The sequence below is a fragment of the Rhipicephalus sanguineus genome, chromosome 2 (assembly GCF_013339695.2).
Source record: "Rhipicephalus sanguineus isolate Rsan-2018 chromosome 2, BIME_Rsan_1.4, whole genome shotgun sequence".
NCBI classification, from domain to species: domain Eukaryota; kingdom Metazoa; phylum Arthropoda; class Arachnida; order Ixodida; family Ixodidae; genus Rhipicephalus; species Rhipicephalus sanguineus.
In genome coordinates, this window is record NC_051177.1 from 159,097,168 (window position 1) to 159,116,566 (window position 19,399).

General features: G+C 44.1%; 1 long non-coding RNA gene across 2 annotated transcripts in view; it reads left to right on the forward strand.

Moving 5' to 3' along the window:
- The first annotated feature begins 3,556 nt into the window (after positions 1 to 3,556).
- LOC119381355 (uncharacterized) overlaps positions 3,557 to 19,399 on the forward strand; it is a 241,711-nt gene continuing 225,868 nt past the window's right edge. The window contains exons 1-3 of one of the 2 annotated variants that reach the window (XR_005181400.2): positions 3,557 to 3,658; positions 8,035 to 8,155; positions 10,226 to 10,250. This is a non-coding gene — a long non-coding RNA (uncharacterized LOC119381355). Of the gene's footprint in view, positions 3,659 to 8,034; positions 8,156 to 10,225; positions 10,251 to 19,399 lie in introns of those variants that run through there. The other variant, XR_007415172.1, reaches the window with a different exon arrangement.

A 19,399-nucleotide genomic window follows, 5' to 3' on the forward strand; every position in this document is an offset into this window, starting at 1 on the left:
GTCGGCGTTCTCTGTGGTGTACTGCCGGTTCCGCGGGACGGACATGAAAGTTGAGACATTTGTACGGGCACGAGAGCGGCGGTATCATGAGCCAGTGCCGCATTAACGTTTACTTGGACGCGGTAGAGTAAACGAGCATAATGAGTGCTCGAACGCGCAGAACATTACTTTCGTTTCCAGGGCTGGCGTCTGCTCGATGCGCTAACCGCTGGGACACGAAAGCATGGGAAAGGGAGGCACATTAGCTCCGCATCTCGCTGCGATTCACGAAAAAAAAAAAAATGAAAAAGACGCACCACATTCCCTTTGTGTGTCTCATATTTCTCTCAAGTTTACTTAATCTATTCAAGCAAAAAATTACAACAACTACACATGTCGTGTCAAATAATTATCGCAGCGTCACGTGCTACTGTTGGCGACGTCCAACAAGCACTACCATCTACGTAGGGCCATTTTTCTCATGTACGTCATCCCCTCATTCTCTAAAGCGCGCGCCCGCGAAGGGAAGGGCAAGCAGCGTTCACCTTGAAATTTGACCCATTTCCGCGGCGCGTAGCGTTGCAAAATTTTGGCAGACCGTGATCGGTGAACGCCCAGTGTATGCATTGCGCTCATTAGCTCAAAATTGTAACAACCTGGTGAGGTGCCCTTTAAAGGGCCCCTCATCAGGTTGACCTAAGGAATTTTTAGTTAGACATTGCAAAGTTGTTGCGAGCTCAATAAAGAGCATTATGCCACAAGAATTTTTCTAATCGGTCCCTTAGAAGCTGAGAAAACAATAATTTGTAGCGGCGCGAAAAACCATGATGGCGAGGAGGCGAGCTGCAAACCCTTGCCGCTCGGCCCCGTGTAGCCTTCCCAAGCCAAATCCCTTCCGCCCTCTTCGGCACGCGAGCAGGAGGATCACATAACGCATACGCATGAACACGTCATACGCACAAAATGTACTGAGTGCGTGACGAGCCCGGAGCCCCCGACCGACGCGAGCGGGTGTTTGTGGCGGCGTTCTTTGCGCTTCATCTCCGCAAGTTATGGCCGAATGCGCCCTCGCCGATCACTTGGCTTTCAACTATTACTGGAGCACGAAAGCTGCAACATTGTACGGGACGCGAGACCTAGCGGTGTGCCGCATGAACATCTAGTTAGAAGCGGAGGATAATGAGCCTAATGAGCGCTGGAACGCGGGTAGAAAATTAGTTTCGTGTAAAAGGTGGCGTCTGCACGATGCGCAAGCGCAAGAACACGACACGCGTGGCGAAACGGAGGTACATTTAGGTCTCGAATCTCGCTGCGATTCGCAGTAAAATTAAAAAGAAAACGCACACATTCGGGTTTGTGTGTTTTTATTATTGCTCTCAAGTTTTATTCCATTCCATTCTAGCGACAAATTACACCAAACTACACGTCATGTCAAATAATTATCGCATGTGTCACGTGCTACTGTTGGCGACGTCAGAGCACGGTCGTCTACGCAGACGAGCGACGTCACCGCACTACCATCTACGTAGGGCCATTCTCTCATGTACGTCATCCCCATCTTCTCTGGGCGCGCTGGCCGCGAGAAGAAGGGCAAGCAGCGTTCAGCTTGAAATTTGACCCGTTTACGCTGCGCGTAGCGTTGCAAATTTTGGCAGACGCAATCGTGAACGCCCAGTGCATACATTGCGCTCGTCAGCTCAAAATTGTCAAACCTGGTGAGGGGCCCTTTAAGTGTATGGTAACCACATGGGGTGCCTTATAAAAAAATGCTTAGATCAGTCTCGCCCGAGTTGCTCACGAGCCTATTTATTAAATAAATTAAAGGAAATATCGGACAAGGACAGCCATATGCAGGCTGGGCCGCTGGCTAGAGATATACGGGCCATATGTTTGAGAACATTGATTTAGTTCTGCAGAAAACTTACAAGAAGGCAATGCATTTGACTGAATCATATTATGTGCTGGTAGTAACAGTAAGTGTGCATATAACTGCAAGCTTAATTGGAAGTAGTACAGCATGTCTATATAAATTATAATTGACAGACGTGTGTGTCAGTTCAACTAAGCTTATTAAGGTAGCGTATGTTCTGCTTGTTGCTGTGTTTGCCTGGGGAGAAACGTGTCAATTATTAGTCCTGTCATTACATATATTTGTTTGATGAACCAAACATGTTCTCTCTAATACCGATTCTTTTAATAGTGGAGTAGCACCATTGCAAAAACTTCTTATCGCAAGTGGCTTGGGATGTGATGGTGTATCAAGAACATTACTTGATTTTGTGGTACCGTAGTTTTCGCTTTCCTTTGTACTTTGCTAAAGAGGCATGAAGCCAGAAGTGGGGTCTTATTTGCAGTATTCACAACCAAGATGTATCAATCAGGGAAAGGGATGACAGTGCTGCTTTAGTTTATGCAGTTATAAATTGAAGAATGTCATTTCTGATATGTTTACATGTTTTCTGATCACAGAATTCTGGACAGTGTGGTTATACTGATTTTATGGCGTGCCAAGCACTACGAAATTGAACAGACGAAACAAGGGACTGGATCAAGGGCTACTTTTTCTTGTTAGACACAACCTACTAATGCAAACAAACAATGAAGCCAAGGAAGGCATAGGGGAGATTGTTTTAGTTTTTAACTGTAGTGTGGCAATTTTTACATAAATTGAAAGGAATTAAAGTCAACAAAAGAGACACTTGCTCCTGCCAGGGACCGAATCTGTAACCTTTGGATAGTGCGTCTGATGCTCCAATGGAGCTGCAACAGTGGTCATTGTCCCATCCATCCCATTGAGCACCTCAGTGTGTAATCCCAACAGTACATGCTAGTGCTACTTTTGGCCATCCTGGCGTCTTGTAGAACTCTTTACGAGCTGGCAGCTGGCCAATCAACCCTTGCATGCTACCTGAAGCCATCAAGTCTACCGGGACGAGACCCTATAGCTATGAAAGGACAAAAGAAACATAGTGAATAAGGGCTCATTGAATTGAACAGACACTTGTAGGGCACAGCACGAGCCCTGCATATGAATTGACTTTAGTGCAACAAGGCTTTTTTTTTTGAAGAGTTCAAAACTGGGCTTGTTGGCAAAACATGCCCAAGATTTAAAACCATGCAAGAGCAGAAGAGGAGACAGAAAAGCCAACACAGTGCTCAATCTTTGCTGTAACCTCTGGTGTTCTTACACTTCTACTAAGTCTTCAGCTATCTTGAAATCTTCACATTCATGATGTCGTACAATAAGGGTGGCTCGTTACCATACATTGTGTACATAGAGCATACACTGATCTATTTAATATTGTGATAAGAGCGCTGATGGAGTTTTCTGTGCAAGTTGCTTATTCGGCAAACTATTCTTCATACTATTTTAGTACGCCAGTGTGGGAAAGCTTGACATGTAACGCATAATTAAAATTGTCTGCAAAAATTCATTACTCCACTATTATGGACGGTTTTGGTGTATCAACAGATACTTGTGTTAAGCCATCATGTTTTATATGTACTGCTTGTGTACTGTAAGGCCTCTATTGTGTGCAGGTTATGGAATGTTTTGTGGCATCTGTAATGCATGTACCCAGCGTAGACGACTGACTGTTCAAGGAACTGAAGCAGGGGACAGCTTGCTGTGAAAGATGGGAGCATTCTTCCTCTGGTCTGGACAAGCCCATATTAAGTGGTAGGCATTGGTTTCCTTCTCTACAAATGGGCAGTTCGAGAAGAGTAGCGTGGGCTTGTTGGTACTTAATGCGAGTAAAATAGCGCACACTTAGAGTAAGCAGCATGACACAAGCGCTATCAACAGATGAATATTTGAAATAGCAGAGAAAGACTTGTGTACAGAAATGTGTCAGGTGAGTGTGCAAGTCACACAGGCATGACTGCAAACGATCTGAAATCGGCACAAAGGATCGGTAGCTCCTTTACGGGCAAGCTAACAAAAGGCATGCTAACACACCGTGTGCCTAACTTCTCAATCATTTTGGTTTCTATTATCTCACGGACTGCATTTTCTTTACTGTTCACAATCACGTCAACTCCATCAAATTCAGGCTGACATTCACACGTGCTACAGTTGCATAGCTAGGTGACCGTTTTTGTGCTTTTGTACATTGCAACGGTGTTCTCTCAAACGATCGTTGAGGCACCTAGCGGACTGGCTAATGTAGAACTTTCCGTAATGCAGTGGGATCCGATACGCAGCATGATCAATGCATCTAACAAACGTACATCTATGCTTCTTTGAGCATGTCGCTAGTAGCTCCTTCCTAGGAACACTACTATTGCAAAGGCTGAAAGGTTTTTGAGGGGCACTAAACACAACAGATACATCAACGCGACCAGCAATCTTCTTGAGATTATGCACAATATCATGCATGTAAAGCGCTACACAACAATGCATTCGATGGTGCGGGCAGATAATTCGTGAAGTAAAATTTCGACCACTGCTACCTGTTGATTCTCGGATAACCAGCTTCCAGTAAGCGACCTGTTCTTTAGCACAAAAACACAAAAGTGAATGCCCTCTGCGTGCTAATATATCTGGGAAAGCAGCATAGCAAAAATCTATTTCTAGCTCCTTGCTAGAAAAACTAAATCTGCTGCAGTGTAATGATCCTTTTCAAGTGAGATATTCTACCTTAATGATAATTTCAGAGAGCACCGTGGCAATCAAGAAAAGCACAAAGACGGTCTTCTAGCTATGCAGTGCGACATGTGGATGTCAGCAGGAATTCGATAAAGTTCATGTGATTGTCAAAAGTAAAAAGTTAGTCTGTGAGATGATTGAAGCCGAAATGACTCAGTGGTTAGGCACACGATGTGTTAGAACGCCTTATATTAGTTTGCCCGAAAAGGAACTTGTATTTCTTTGTACCAATTTCAGATGGCTTGCAGTCATGCCTGCGTGACACGTGCACTCACTTCACCTGTTTCTTTACATAAGACTTCTTCTGCTATTTCAAGCAAACAATTGTTGTTAGCGCTTGTGTCATGTTGCTTACTCTGTCCCTGTCTAAGTGTGCGCTATTTTACTCATCCAACTGAGAAACTTATGACACTATATGTGAGGAACACCAAGACAGGAAAGAGTATGTAATAGCAAGTGCTTGTGATATTGTTCAAACACACAATGTTGCAACTTGCCTGCAGCATAGCTTGCACCTTCACAGCTCTTTGCAAACAGTCGTGCAGTTGGGCACACTTCACCCTGCTGTTCTGGGTCACAGAGAATGTGGCCGGTTGGATCAGCGTGATGTGACATGTACCCAAAAAATATATCGTCTGAAGGACACTCACCATTGATAACTTAAGCTCAAATAAAGAGCCAAGGCTTTTATGCTTCGTTACAGCCTCTACAATGGAAATCTCAGACTTCCAGTCACATGCTTTGTGCTGCTTACAAGTTGCTCCTGTGATCACTTGAACCATTCCTGTCACTCTCTTGTCATCTTTGAATGACACCAGCTTCTCTTCTGATGAGCTCGTGAACACAGCAACGTTGCTGATAGTGCATTTCAATTTTTTCTAAGGATATATGATATCAATAGCTGCATTAGTAAAGAGAAATTAGAAAAAGCATATCTGAAGCTATGTCTCGCTAATGGCTGCAGCCGACCTCACTTTCATGAGGAACAGGCACTCAAAGATGGGCAAAAAATGTCTCAATAGTATCTGATTTCTTGTGTCACTGTCTGTCATTGAGATGCCGTTTTCGCTTACTTTTTTATCATTTTTCACACATTCCTTGGTGAAGTAAGATGCTCAGAACGAATGAAACAAGTTAAAATGTTTTTCCCATCAAGCCGTCCAACTAACTTCTTTTCAGCGTGCAGTTCTATTCTTTATAAAGCACTTCAAAAACTTTTCTACTGAACTATACATAATGCAAGCTCCCTCCTTCTGTGAAGCACAGTGTTTAAAGCAAAAGGGCATGTGAACTTCTGTGGATTTTTGTTCTTGGTAGTGCATAATTGCAAGCTTCACTAGTTGCCAAGTCTTAAATATGTGCTGTTCATAACATTTCGACTGCACATAACTTTTGTTCATTAGCCAACTTTATCACTGCATTGGTTTTATTCGTATTGTTGTGTTGTACAGAAACAGGGTGAAATATTTCCATGTTCTCTAAACCTTTCAGACACCACCAATGAAAAACTGTCTGTAAATGCGTCAAATCGATACATCATTTCAAGGCACTCGATATTCTATTGCAACAAAAATAATGTCATAATGCATTAATTTATGTGTGTTATAGTAATTATAATGCAATTGTAATAAATATCTGTTTATTGTAAAGTCATTCATGCTACGTTCTTACATTAATAGAATGAAATCTTACGCCAAAAATATAGTGCGAATTTGTTTTTGTGTATGTTCATTTGGAGTGAAGAAAAATTATACTTTTGGCATGGCTCGCAGGAAGGAGCACTTAGATCGACTCGTTGAACAGTGTAGTGCCTTCAGCAAACTGATAATATACAACAGTACACTGCAAAATGAAGTTAAATTAACACAAATTTATTATGCAGCAGGTTCATTTGATCCAAAGCTCAACGTATCTTGTTCAACGTATCTTGATCAGCGCTTCTTGTCATTCCTCCCTGTGTGCATTGTCTTGCTTTTCGCGCTGCTTACTTCTAAGGTATCTTGCTCTCTATTAGTCCTAGTCGTTACCAATGGCAAAAATAAGTGGTGCACACAATTGTGTACATAGCGTGTCAAAGGGTTAAAGGTTAATTTTCTGAAGAGTCTTTTGCTTTGTAGGTGGCCAAGTAAAGCCTCACTTTAGTTGTAATTATGAACTACACTAATTGAAAAGCTAACATTAGTGATAAGATTCAGTGAAACATAAATACTCCGTATCATCAGATCTTATTGCCAAGGGCCTCTTTGCACTGTGTGATCTTTTCTGCATATGCAAGACGTAGAAGTGTCAAGGGTGAATGCAAAAGAGATCATCTTCAGTTTTCTCTGCACTGAGGTGTCAATTTTATTTTGAAGGGCCTCACATAAGTAGTGCTTCAGATTTGACAAATGATTTTGTGTGGTTTTTTAAGATGTCAGGGAAACCAGGGTTTGCATTCATTAAGCACCATTGTCTTCATTAGCATACTGCAAAAACATTATTCCTAGAAGCCTGAGTGTTACTGTGTAATGACAGCATTCAGGCCTTCATTTTGTATCATAGCTAGGGTTAGCATGACACTACATTTCTTGTTTTACTTGGACATTTGTTCTGTGCTTTCCTTTTTGTTTTTCAGTCACATTTTAATGAGTCATTTGGTTTCAGAAGTACTTCAAAGGTACCACAGAATGTAAAGTGCATTCTGACTTATGCCCACATGGCAGTTAGATGTTTGTACATATGTGAACATCGTATATGTCTCTGCACAGGCATGAATGAACGGATTATGTTGCATATTAAGTAACATGTAATTGTTTAGAGCAAGACAAGGGACATAGAAATATTATGTTCATGTAAGACAAAGGCATGAGATGGATCGATTCAATGCCAGGAAATGAACAATGTTCAGTACTGTGATATCAAGGGCAATTCATTGAATAGTATTAAAATTGCAAGATTACTAAGAAAGAGAAAAATATCTCTCGTGAGTGCATTTACTAATCCTGATGTGAAATAAACTTTGTGCTATCTTTGAATTTTCATGTTTATATGTTACCACACTGTGCATGCTGATGGCAGTGACGACAACTGCAAAGGGTAAATGTTGGAAAAGCTACAGACATGAGAGCTAGGTTAAAGGTACACACAAGTGAACTGTTGTATTTTAAAATTGCGTGGTGAATTCCTTGACGTAATATTCATATTGTTTACTTTTACTTTATTCAAGAATTCTGGTGGGTCAACCAAAAAACATTGAAGCCACATGGCAATTGGCTCTGTATTAATCACAGCTTAAGAGGATTAAAAAGTTCCTTATAAATAAAACATCCTTGTGATGTTTCGAAAGCAGGAACAAATGTGATAATGACTTCATTATTGTATTATGGAACAAACAGAATATCCAGACGACATATTTTTGTGCCTTCCAGGGAGATGTTCAATATCAACCCGATGCGAGGCAGCAAATGTGGAAATGGACGCAAGTCAAGGACAGCTGCAGACAGCAAGATAATGAAACTGATACAGCGATTGCACTGAATCACTGAAGATGTAAGTTAACTTTTTTGCTGGTGTTACTTGCTGATGAGCTTGTAATCCCTGCTATATTTTGGTTGCGTGTGTAGGGCCTGATATTCAATAAGGGTGTGCTGAATATATAGGTTAACAAGCTTGAAATGGTCAGTCTGAGGAGATCCATCATAAACATTTTTATTGAAGGAATGTTGAAGCACTTGTTTTCACACAGAACAAGACAACCTTTATGATAAGTGAAAGCAATTTTCAGATATACTAACAATATTTGCACAATTGTGTTGTCAAATTTACATTCCTTATTCCTAATTCTTTTTCGCTTGCATGCTTCCTCGTATCTCTTTGTATAAACAAGGGGCACCAGTGCCACCCCGTCTATTGTTCATAATATGAGGGGATGCTTTGTTTTGTGAAAAGGAACATAAGAGCCCTATGTTAGCTAGAGACTGTTCTACCAGCTGTAGGCAGTGGTCTGGCATGCATTCGCCTCCTGGCCATGCCTGCTTATTTTGACCCCCAGTAGCCGACAGCTTGAGCAGATGTGCTTTCTCATGCAGCAAACTGTGCATTCTAGTCAGCTGTCACTGAGCGTCGGCCACACTCTCGCATACCCTCTTTCATGAATGACTCTGTGTATGTCAGCAGACTGCAGGTTGTCATATTGACATCAGCAGGAAAGCACATACATGGTGCTATTTGCTGTGGCTATGTAACCAGACAATATACGAGAGGGCAGACAGTATTAGCAAAGAAAATTGCTTAAGTTGACCAAATCACTCTTCATTAATTTCTCTCACTGCTGCAACATCATACTTTCCACAGTGTAAGAGGCTGCCTCATTCTCGGTGCTAGGTGCTTTGCCACGTTTGCTGCATTACTAAGCATCCGAGCTCGGGGTCGCCAGGGACAGAAAAAAGCCGAGAGCGAGAACAAGCTGGATGTGTAGTTTGTTTTGTTAGCGGTCGTTTCGATAGAGTGCTCGGTTTAATCAAGTTACTCTGAATGAGACAAACTGTTGCTTGGAAGCAGGACAGAATGTCAACGTCAGTGCCACAAAATGCAAAATGCTCCTGAGAGGTTGTGTAGCTAGCTTTGCTGCATACTGCAACAATGCAAGGAATAAGCAAGTAGAGAGCAAAGCTACGTCCCCATTATGATAAACAGGAGCATCTGCGACCTCGATTCTATTGTCAGGTGTTGAGTTTCTGGATCCCGACGAGCAGGGACGTGCGTTACTTATGAACTCCAAATGGAAAGTGTTTAATATTGTGTAACACTTTAAGCTGTGAGAGAAAGTTGGGCAGCATCGATGTGCCTTCTTTGAGCGAATGCCTTGGGCTGTTGATGCTGCCTATGACACTCACTCATTTTACATTTCGAGTTAACTTGTGAAAACACCACAGCCAAGGACAATTCGCAACACTGTCCACATGAAACTACTTGGCGTGATGTGGGAGCGGTAACTGAATCTTTGTTTCACAAGCGCACCTTTGGAGTAGCTCATTGCGTACATTTTGATTTGCTTATTTCATGTTGCATGTGCCTCGTTTTACGCAGAAAGGCTAAATGTCACAAAACATGTTTTTATCTCCTCTTTAGCTCTGTTAATTTGGCATTTTTGACAAAAACCGACACTCCTTCTCAGCCGGCCTCAGTTCGAATCTGTTCACGGCCATTGCACGTGTCCGACAGCTAGTGCGCAAAATCTGATTTTCACTTTTGCTTTGTTTTCTTGCTTTCAAGAGCACCTTTTGCTTGAACAGTTACACGTCTTATCTCAACATGGTAATCTAGCATTTCAACTGAACTTAACGTCTCCCCTCATGTCTTTAATGTCGTCTGCACAGAAGTTATTTGGATTTTTTTACTGTGAGCACTACATTTATTCAATCATGCAGGGGTTTAGGGTACACATGCCCTTTTCTTTTTTTATGAGTTTGGGCGGGCTGTGGATGCATCAAAATTAAAAACCTGCTGCTGTGTGGCTCATTTGTTTTTGCAAGGTAGATGCAAAATTCAGTTTCGGCACAGATTGCCTTCTTTTTTGGTTGAGGTGTCCTTATATATATTTTTTTCTTCTCTTTTCAGATGAGCCGGAATGCGAACAGTATACTCCTACAGTTTGGCAGAATAAACCCCATCTTTATGCGTTCAGAGCAGCTGGATGTTCACTGTTTACTTGGCAAGAAGTAGTATGTATGCATGCTTCCTGCCACAGCCATGTGCTGTCCCACACTTTGTGGGAAACACTGAATTCTGCATTTGCTGAGAAATATATGTGCCAAATAGTGCATTTTGTTGCTTTCCAGTCACCATTGCACAGAAGTTGACCCCACACTGTACTTAAAAAGTTGTAATAATGGGTGTTCTGTGGTGAAGAAAATTATGGTGCTTTACATGCAGCTACCGCAGTGATTATTGACTGATGCCAGTGGCAGCTTCTACTTTGCTGCGAAGAAGTTATTAGAGAGAGGATACACAGGTTAAGCAGTAATAATGACAAAAAATTTCTACAGGATGTTATATGCAGCAGTCATGAGAAAGACATGCATGCACATGTTGCCCCTGTTGTAACATATATCAGGCTACAAGTGCCATTATATTTGCCCTGCCAAATTACTTGTTCAAGTTGAACAGCAATATCTGTTCTTGGGATTGCCAGACTTTTTGTGATTGGCGTCCAACAATGTTTTCACCAAAGTTTCATCCCGACCAGGCGAGCTGTTGTCAGACCCTAGACTTCAAACAGCCAAACTATGTACGATTAATTTGTATGTGGTGCCAGAACACTTCAATTTTCACTGAAGTAGCACACTTGTAGCCTGGCATTTGTTTCAACAGGGGCAATATGTACATGCATCTCTTTCTGACTGTTGTGTTCAACATCCAGTGGAAATTTTCGTCTCCATCACTGCATAATGCATTTTTCCTCTCTCTTACAACTTCTTCGCAGCAAAGTAGCAGCTGCCACTTGCATCAGTTGATAACCATTGCGGTAAATGCATGTAAAGCACCGAAACTTTCTTCACCACACGGCACCCATTATTACAACTTTTTAAGTACAGTGTGGTGTCAAGTTGTGCACTTTGGTGACTGTAAAGCAACAAAGTGCGCTATTTGACACATTTCATATTCCTCAGTAGTGCGAAATTTCCAAGTCATTACATGCAACATTTTCAGAGACATTACGTACATTTCCAGGACACATTACGTATGACAATCCTAAGGTGAGTGACATCACGTACAACGTACGTTTCTTCGAGGCATAACGTACGACATTCCTAAGAGGACATTACGTACAATGTTTCTAGGAGACAATGACAATACGTACAACATTCCTAAAAAGACATTACGTACAATGTGTCTAGGAGACAATACGTACACCATTTCTAGGGAGACTCCGTTTGCGGAAATCACCCTATTTGGGAATCGGAAAAGTGATCGGCAACTTTTTACCTTCAGCTTTTTACGTAAACAAGGGGCAAAATTTTTAACAGTGTAGGCATACGCGTGTACGTGCGATTTCACGACAGCGCTTTGGCGCTGTGCGCAGTTGCCGCTGTTTGTTCACCGCAGTTATCACATGGACATGCGTTTGCGAAACTGCAGTAATGGTAGCATTTTAAATTGATATTTATGGCAATGTGTTGCCTTGCTTAATCACACTTTTCTAATATATTTTGTCCGCACACGCGGACGCTGGGATACAAATGCTTAAAAAATGCCACAGTTACGCGGCAAGGGTGAAGCAATAATTGCGATAGCAGCATATTACTATGCTCCACAAAGTAAGGGCAGCGACTGACACTATTACAATCCAAGCCGGCGCAAATCAACAAAATGCTACCTAAGGAAACAGGGCCGCTGCAGCGAGTGAAGCCCTCTTCGTGCTGTCTATCACCTGAACTCCAACCTAGCGGTGACGAGCACCACATACAAGGGCATAAGCCGCATGCCTATCTCCGCACAGATAAAGCGTGCCCGTGGCTGTGAAAAATGTGACGTTATTGCGGAGCCACAAAGCCACTCTTCTTAACCCCCCCTATCCCCCACCCTTCTGGCCCTCTCGAAATGGGACTTTGCGCGACGAAATATGGCCCGAGTGTTTCCTCTCCGCTTCAGCTGCGTTCATTGCTTGCGCACACAGAAACGTATACGAGCATAAGAGAGGTCACTTCCATAGGCCCCTGCGGCTGAGTTGAGTTCGCAGCCCACCTAGCAGGTGGGTGGAATCTTCTAGCGGTTAGAGAAATTACGCGGCCTGAGAGATTGCTTTTGTACGAGCGCTCATCCCGGAGGCTATATTAAGATGTTTTTTTTTCACACGTTCCTTGCATCGAGTAGCTTCGTGTAAGCTGTACTGCCAGAGCGGCAAGCGCACGATGCGAATGTGTGTTTGGCAGATATTTTAAATAAACATGAATATCTTCGGAAAAAAAACGAGACCGTTCGTTTTCAATTGGTATATTTTCAGTAAGCACATGCACACTTTTTCTCAACGTTTGATCAACGCATCGACAAAACGATAGATGCACTAGAGCACTGCATGGGCCCGGGCCGGGCAGGGCCGTCAGAAGCGTTTTCCGGCGGGCCCGGGCTGGGCTCGGGCTTCAAAGTGCGGGCCCGGGCCGGGCCCGAGCTTGAAGCCACGGGCCTGGGCCGGGCCCGGGCTTGAGGCTGCGGGCAGGGCCGGACTCGGACCCGCTCATTAAAAGGCGCAAGTCGGGCCTTCCAGCGAAATGTTATGCATTCCATGGTCTAAGGTATACTGTGCCAAGCTGAAGTGACACGTATATATATATATATATATATATATATATATATATATATATATATATATATATATATATATATATATATATATATATATTAACAGCACTAACAATGGGCCAGATCACGGTTGTTCCCATGGGAAGCATAAAGATTTCTGTCTTTTATTCGAGATTGACACCTACGATACATTTCATTTATATTCCTTGGTATTACGTGCCAAAGCTATGATATGATTACGAGGCACGCGGTAGTGGCACCAGATCAATTTCGACCACCTCGAGTTCTCTAACGTGCACCTAATGATAAGTGTTCTTGCATTTCGCCCCCACCAAATGGCGGCCGCCGTGACCGCGGGAATCGCACCCGCGTCCTAGGACTTAACAGCGAAACAGCTTAACCGCTGAGCTACCACCGTGGGCAAAGCAACATTTCGATGCATGTGCACACCGGATTTTCCGTCCGATCGCCCGCTACGGAGCGCACGGCATCATTAATAATCATCATCAACAACTAATATCCTCTAGCGGGCCCGGGTCGGGGCTTGTCATGAACAAGCGCGCACTGGATTAGTTTAGTAATGAACGCCCGGGCCCGGGCCGTGCCCGGGCTTGAAACGATGGGCCGGGCCGGGCTCGGGCTGGGTACGGTCAAGTACGCCCGGGCCCGGGCTCGGGCTGGGTTCGGTCATGTACGCCCGGGCCCGGGCCGTGCCCGCGCTTGGAACCACGGGCCCGGGCTGGGCTCGGGCTTCATAAAGCGGGCCCGGGCCGGTGCAGTGCTCTAAGATGCACTGCGCAGTGCAAAACATAGCAATATTGCTGCCATATGTTGAGTAAAAATTTTACACAAGGAATAAACAAATAGGCGACAATACGACACACCCATCAAAACATAAACACTTCAGTGAAGCGCGCAGGAACACATACAATAAGAGGCAGCGCAGCTGCAGTTGCCGTACTACTTGACTTCGGACGGCATGACATGAAAAAACATTGTTGGCTATGTCTATTCTCCCGCCTTCACACAATTTTTTTCCGACGCACTTCACACCTTCCTTCTGAGATAAGCATAAAAAAGCAGTCACGTGCAGTTGCTGCAGCAAAAAAAAAAAAAAATAGAACCTTCCATGCCATGTATGCGCTTCTGAAACATGAGTGTTTATTCAGAAGAATGGGTTATAGCCACAGCTAACAAACATTCTTCTCAATTCACAAGTCCTCTCTAATTGCGCTCATAACAAAGGCTTCAAGCAATCTGCTAGTGCCGCAAGTAACGGTCCTAAGCATAACTGCACTTTTGAAAAACTGCACAACCATGCATTCAATTCTAACTACATGTACCGGCCTGCATGCATGAATGAAACCTAACGCTTGCGGCGAGTCACTTTCTCGTGCCAATTAAGAAAGGATTTTCTCGCAAGCGTGCTGCGCAGCGATCCAAATTTATGTTTTTACCAATGTGAATCAATCCACGAACACCGTGAGCGAAATGCAGAACAGAAAAAAAAACATGGCTGATCCCTCTGTCGTAGGAATCGGTATAACATGAAAGTAAAATGTCTCGTTACAGAAGTAGCTGGATCTTTACTGCACATTGACCTAAGAGACCCTGCACAATGTATATTGGTGTCTGTCAGCTCTAGCACCGTTGAAGGTGGATGCACCCAGGTTGACGCTTGGTGTACGTCTCCATCCCGACGCTAACGTCCATGATCAATGATTAGAGAAACTCTTGTGGTAGCTGTAGCAGTTAACGGTGAGAGCGTAGTCATAGAAAGTGGTCGGACAGCCGAAAGAGCATCTCTGATTGGACGCAGAACTTAAGCTAAGGTTGCCATTCTGCGGCATGTTAAAGAGTTACTGAACACCGCGGTCTGAATATAGGAATATGCAACGCGCAACGTGTAGCCCGCCCGCGCTTTTTGTCGGGGCGAGCGTAAGCGGGGAACGCCGTGTTAGAGGCTGGCGAGGCAGGCTCGCGTCGCAGAGCTATTTTTGGTATGGATGAATGCTATGATTGAGACCAACGCTTGGACTAACATCGCCGCCTTGCGCTGTGTTAAGGTATTGACAGAATTGCATTTCTCCAATTGGAAACGCGCCGAATGGGACGGACGCGTGCAACTATGCGTTGCAGGAGGTAATCGTGGAGCCACTGGTCATGATATATTAATTCATTTCGTCATTTATGTCTCACACTTGATACATTACTCCAAGTGTGAGGCATAAAACGCGCGTTTGCAAAGCCTCCAGATTATGTGACCGTGGCGCAAGGGACAGCGTGCCCGGCATCAGTTGTCGTGGACCGAGAGGCCGTGGGTTCGACTTCTGTTGACGGAACCATTTTCTTTGCCATGTGATTTTGTGCATTTTCCGACTTCACTTCCGTGACGGAAATACGTCACGAAAGTCTTGGTGCACCCCGGGATAAAACACTTTCGTGTTAAAAAAGCTTTCTGCGCTGAACAGCATAATGGGACAAATATCAGCTTATAAGCATTTTGCTTACCGAGCAGCAGCCAAGCAGATAGACGTTCTGGCGGACGAACCCAAAGAAGACCACGAAGCATGTCGAACGCGCTATCGCACATTTTTCATAGCGTCGCCTTGCTGCTGTCAGGACTTCGTTGCCTTACATGTCATGAAGACTAACCGTGATAATGTTGACATCGCGTCGACGCCATGCTGCACTTTTTTGGAGCCGATCCTCGCCCGATCGACGATATCGAACCGTCCGATCGCAGACAATAAAGACAGATTTAGAGCCGCACAGCGAGCCAGTGAAAGCCACATCCACAGCCACATAGACAAAGGGTGCTATCCTGGACACTATCGAATTCCGCCATCTTGTCAAATTTTGTAACGCGGCATTTCAACTGACTCGGAGAGGTCGTAGCAGTACTCCGTGCAAGTCAGACTGGACAAATGTCGCAATTCGACAACTTGGCGGAATTGGACGATGTCCAGAATAGCACCCGAGTAGCTGTATACTGCGCTAGAAAATGTACTACAGTATATAACTAGTACGTGGATTCCCTTGGCGACAGGGAGTGATGTATTTCCCTCTAGCGTGTGGCATGAAGCTGAGCAGCTTCGGTGCTTTTGGGCCGGAGTGTCAACTCTTGCAATTCGTATGTTACTCTATGGCCGCACTGCGAGCCAGTGAAATCCACTTCCACAGCCACATAGACAAGTAGATGTATAGTGCACTAGAAGAGGCAGTAATGTAGATAACTAGTACGCCCTCCTTCTCGAGGGTAGGAAGTCATGTATCACCCTCTAGCAGGTGACATGGAGCTGCGTTGCGGCGCAGCTTTGGGCTGGTGTGTCCACTCTTGTAAATCGTATGTAACTACATGGCTTGCGCTCGCACGTTTTCACATCCACATAGAACGTACGACCTATGGTGATGCAATTGATTTATCAATTTGGCTTTGATACGGAACCTGACCATAGTGGAGACACTGACGGTGAAGTTAGACGTGCGTTGTCAGTGTGCATATAACTGCTATCGCAAAAATATGTCAGTGCGTTGGGTGATTGCACATACATAATAAACCCAATATGGGTGTGCAATATTCAAATTCTATGATCACAATCAACATGTCGACGTGCGAACGGTAGATGCAAACCATACGGAGCAACTTTACGCAATGCGTAATTGATAACGTATTTCCTATTTCGCGGGAAATTCAATTGTCGCGTTATTTTCTCAAAATACATGCTTGCTATTGAAGCCCACTCTCAAACTAAATGAAGCGTCATTGCTGCTGAAAGAAAATCGAATTTGTGTTGTCATATGTGAATGTGAACTGAACTTCCTAGATAAAAATAATAGGCGTGATATTAAAGCAAATAAGTCAGGCGATGTCCACAAAGTCATGTCCCAATAGTGCTCAAATTCTTGTCCTAAACGCGTCCAACGCATATCTGGTCGCTTGGTCTGGCGGCGCCCATCAAGTTCGAATTTGCGGTACTGCTGCTTGAAGTGATATTAGCCGCCGCAGTGATATAGCTGACCCGGTAGACACGGTTTCAATCTCGGCAGTGGCGATTGTATTTTCCATGTAGGCGTGAAGGCCAGAGGCCTGAGTACCTAAGTTTAGTCACATGTTAAGTAATAGCACGTTCTCGAATTTCCGGGAGTCCTCTACGGCGTGCCTCAATATCATTGCGTGGTTTTGGCACAGAAGGCCCCAGAACATAATAAATTTATTACCTGTAGCGATAGGTCGAGAACAGCAGCAACCATTTCCTAGTGCTGGCTTCTGCTGAGACAGCAATTAGTCCATCATACCCGAGCAAACGTTTTAGATTCATATGATCTGACAGGATTTCAGCACACGCAAAAACGTTCCAAAAGCCGGGTGAAATCATTATTGTAAAATGTTTACTGCGCCTTATCACAAGAAGCATTACCAAAAGAGACAGACGTTTCGCTACCTGTGCAGGTGGCAGCCTCAGTATACACTGGAAAGAAATGAGCGGAGGACACCCTGTCCACTTCTCACATACGTTCTTGTAAACATTCAGTAGGGGGTAGCGTTTGTTGTTGCAAGCCGTTGTGCCGCGACGGACGAACTAAGGGTCCAGAAGTTCCAGGAATACCAAGAGGAACACCTGACTCTAATATAAGGGAACAAAAAGGCATTGGCATGCAGACGCCACTGCTCGTGACGTCATATAGTGCTAGAACGAGTAATAATTCTACTGTGATGGCTTGCGGAAATATATGCGAATAAACTACTCAGCGCCCTCTTTCTGACCTGTAAACGTTGAAGTGAACCTAGGTGTCTCGCTCGAGCGATGGGTGTGGCTGTTGTTCTGGCTTTACAAAGCCTTAAGTACTGCTAGGAAAAACAACCGCTTACGGTCACCAAGTCCACGTGCACAAACGAAAATTGCACATCAGCCAAGCAAATACCAAGTTCCACTGCGTATTTAATGCGTGAAACGATTCGAAAAATAAAAAGCACCCTTAAACTTATAAACAACGCCCCTGTACAATTTTGTTTCATTTGGTACCACATGATAACAACTGTACACATATGTCCCACTCTCCATGCCCTGCTGTAAAGACAGTGGTATATACATGTACCACTTTTTAAATGCGAAGCATTTCTTAGGGAACCTTTGGCAGCTTCAGTGTTTCTGTCTATCTATCTATCTATCTATCTATCTATCTATCTATCTATCTATCTATCTATCTATCTATCTATCTATCTATCTATCTATCTATCTATCTATCTATCTATCTATCTATCTATCTATCTATCTATCTATATAGACGCCTACGTCTGGGTGCTCTCATGATCGCCTCCCTAACTTGGTGTAGACCAAAACTGACATGGGAGGGTAAAAGCATTTGAAGACTATGTCTCTCGGTTCATGACAGGAATAACGTGAAAATCTTGTCGCGTACGTCGTCAAACCCTTTCCTCCAGACATGTGTGGCACATACCCGTTTACCACGGACCGCGGTGTACGGGTATGCGCCACGGGTGATTGACAGTTTATATCTACCCAGGAACGGCGAGAACTGACATTGGTAGCTTAAGTGCGAGAGCATTAAGAAAAAGCGACATCGGCTGCGTTGACCCGACGGATGGAAAGAATAAAAATTAGGATCCCAGCTGGAATCGAACCCAAGCATTCTGGGTGGCAATCAGGCATGCTACCACAGAGCCACGCCAGGTCTACAAAATGGCTTGGAAGAACAGCCTATGCAGGTGTAATGTCGGTGCAACGTCAATTGTGGTTATGGTGCTGGCTATCTAATTTTGCAAGAAAGATAAACACTACATGATACTCCTACGATGTGTACTCCTACGATACAGGCGCAGATTAACATCTGTGATTCCAGTGTCGGTTCCGCTTTTATAGCAGTCTAATAAACATTACATTTGTATTACTATGAATACGCAAGCTATATTGAAGTACTCCTAGACCCCGGAGCATTACATTAACAAATGTTACGTATGATATTCACATCATCTCACCGTAAAATGCACTTAGTCCGCAAGAACGACGCAGTATCCTCTTCATTTCTTACGGGGCTCGGCGATGGCCTCATGCTGACCGAGGACGATGCCAGATTGACTGACAGCCGCATTGTAGACTAAGATACGTAGGCCACCTACGCCCAGGTAGTCTACGAGTACGACAAGCGCCACCCACTAATGTTGGTCTACGTAGCACTATCCAGGCCTACCAGCCTCGATAGCCTATACCCCACCAACACCAAGGGTGGCTTCAGGTTCCGACATGTCGCCGGCTCTGTCGACTTACAGTTGATCGACGAAATGACCGAGGCATCCACGATTTCCAACAGCTGTGCTATACCTCATACTTCACTACACATGGACCCCTCGTGACCGCGATCACGACCGGATCCAATAAGTCGTGACCAGCTGCTGGTGCTCACTGACCACGGTGATGATGACCTGGTTCTAGAACTGTCAAGAACCTCTTCCACATATGCACACGGGTT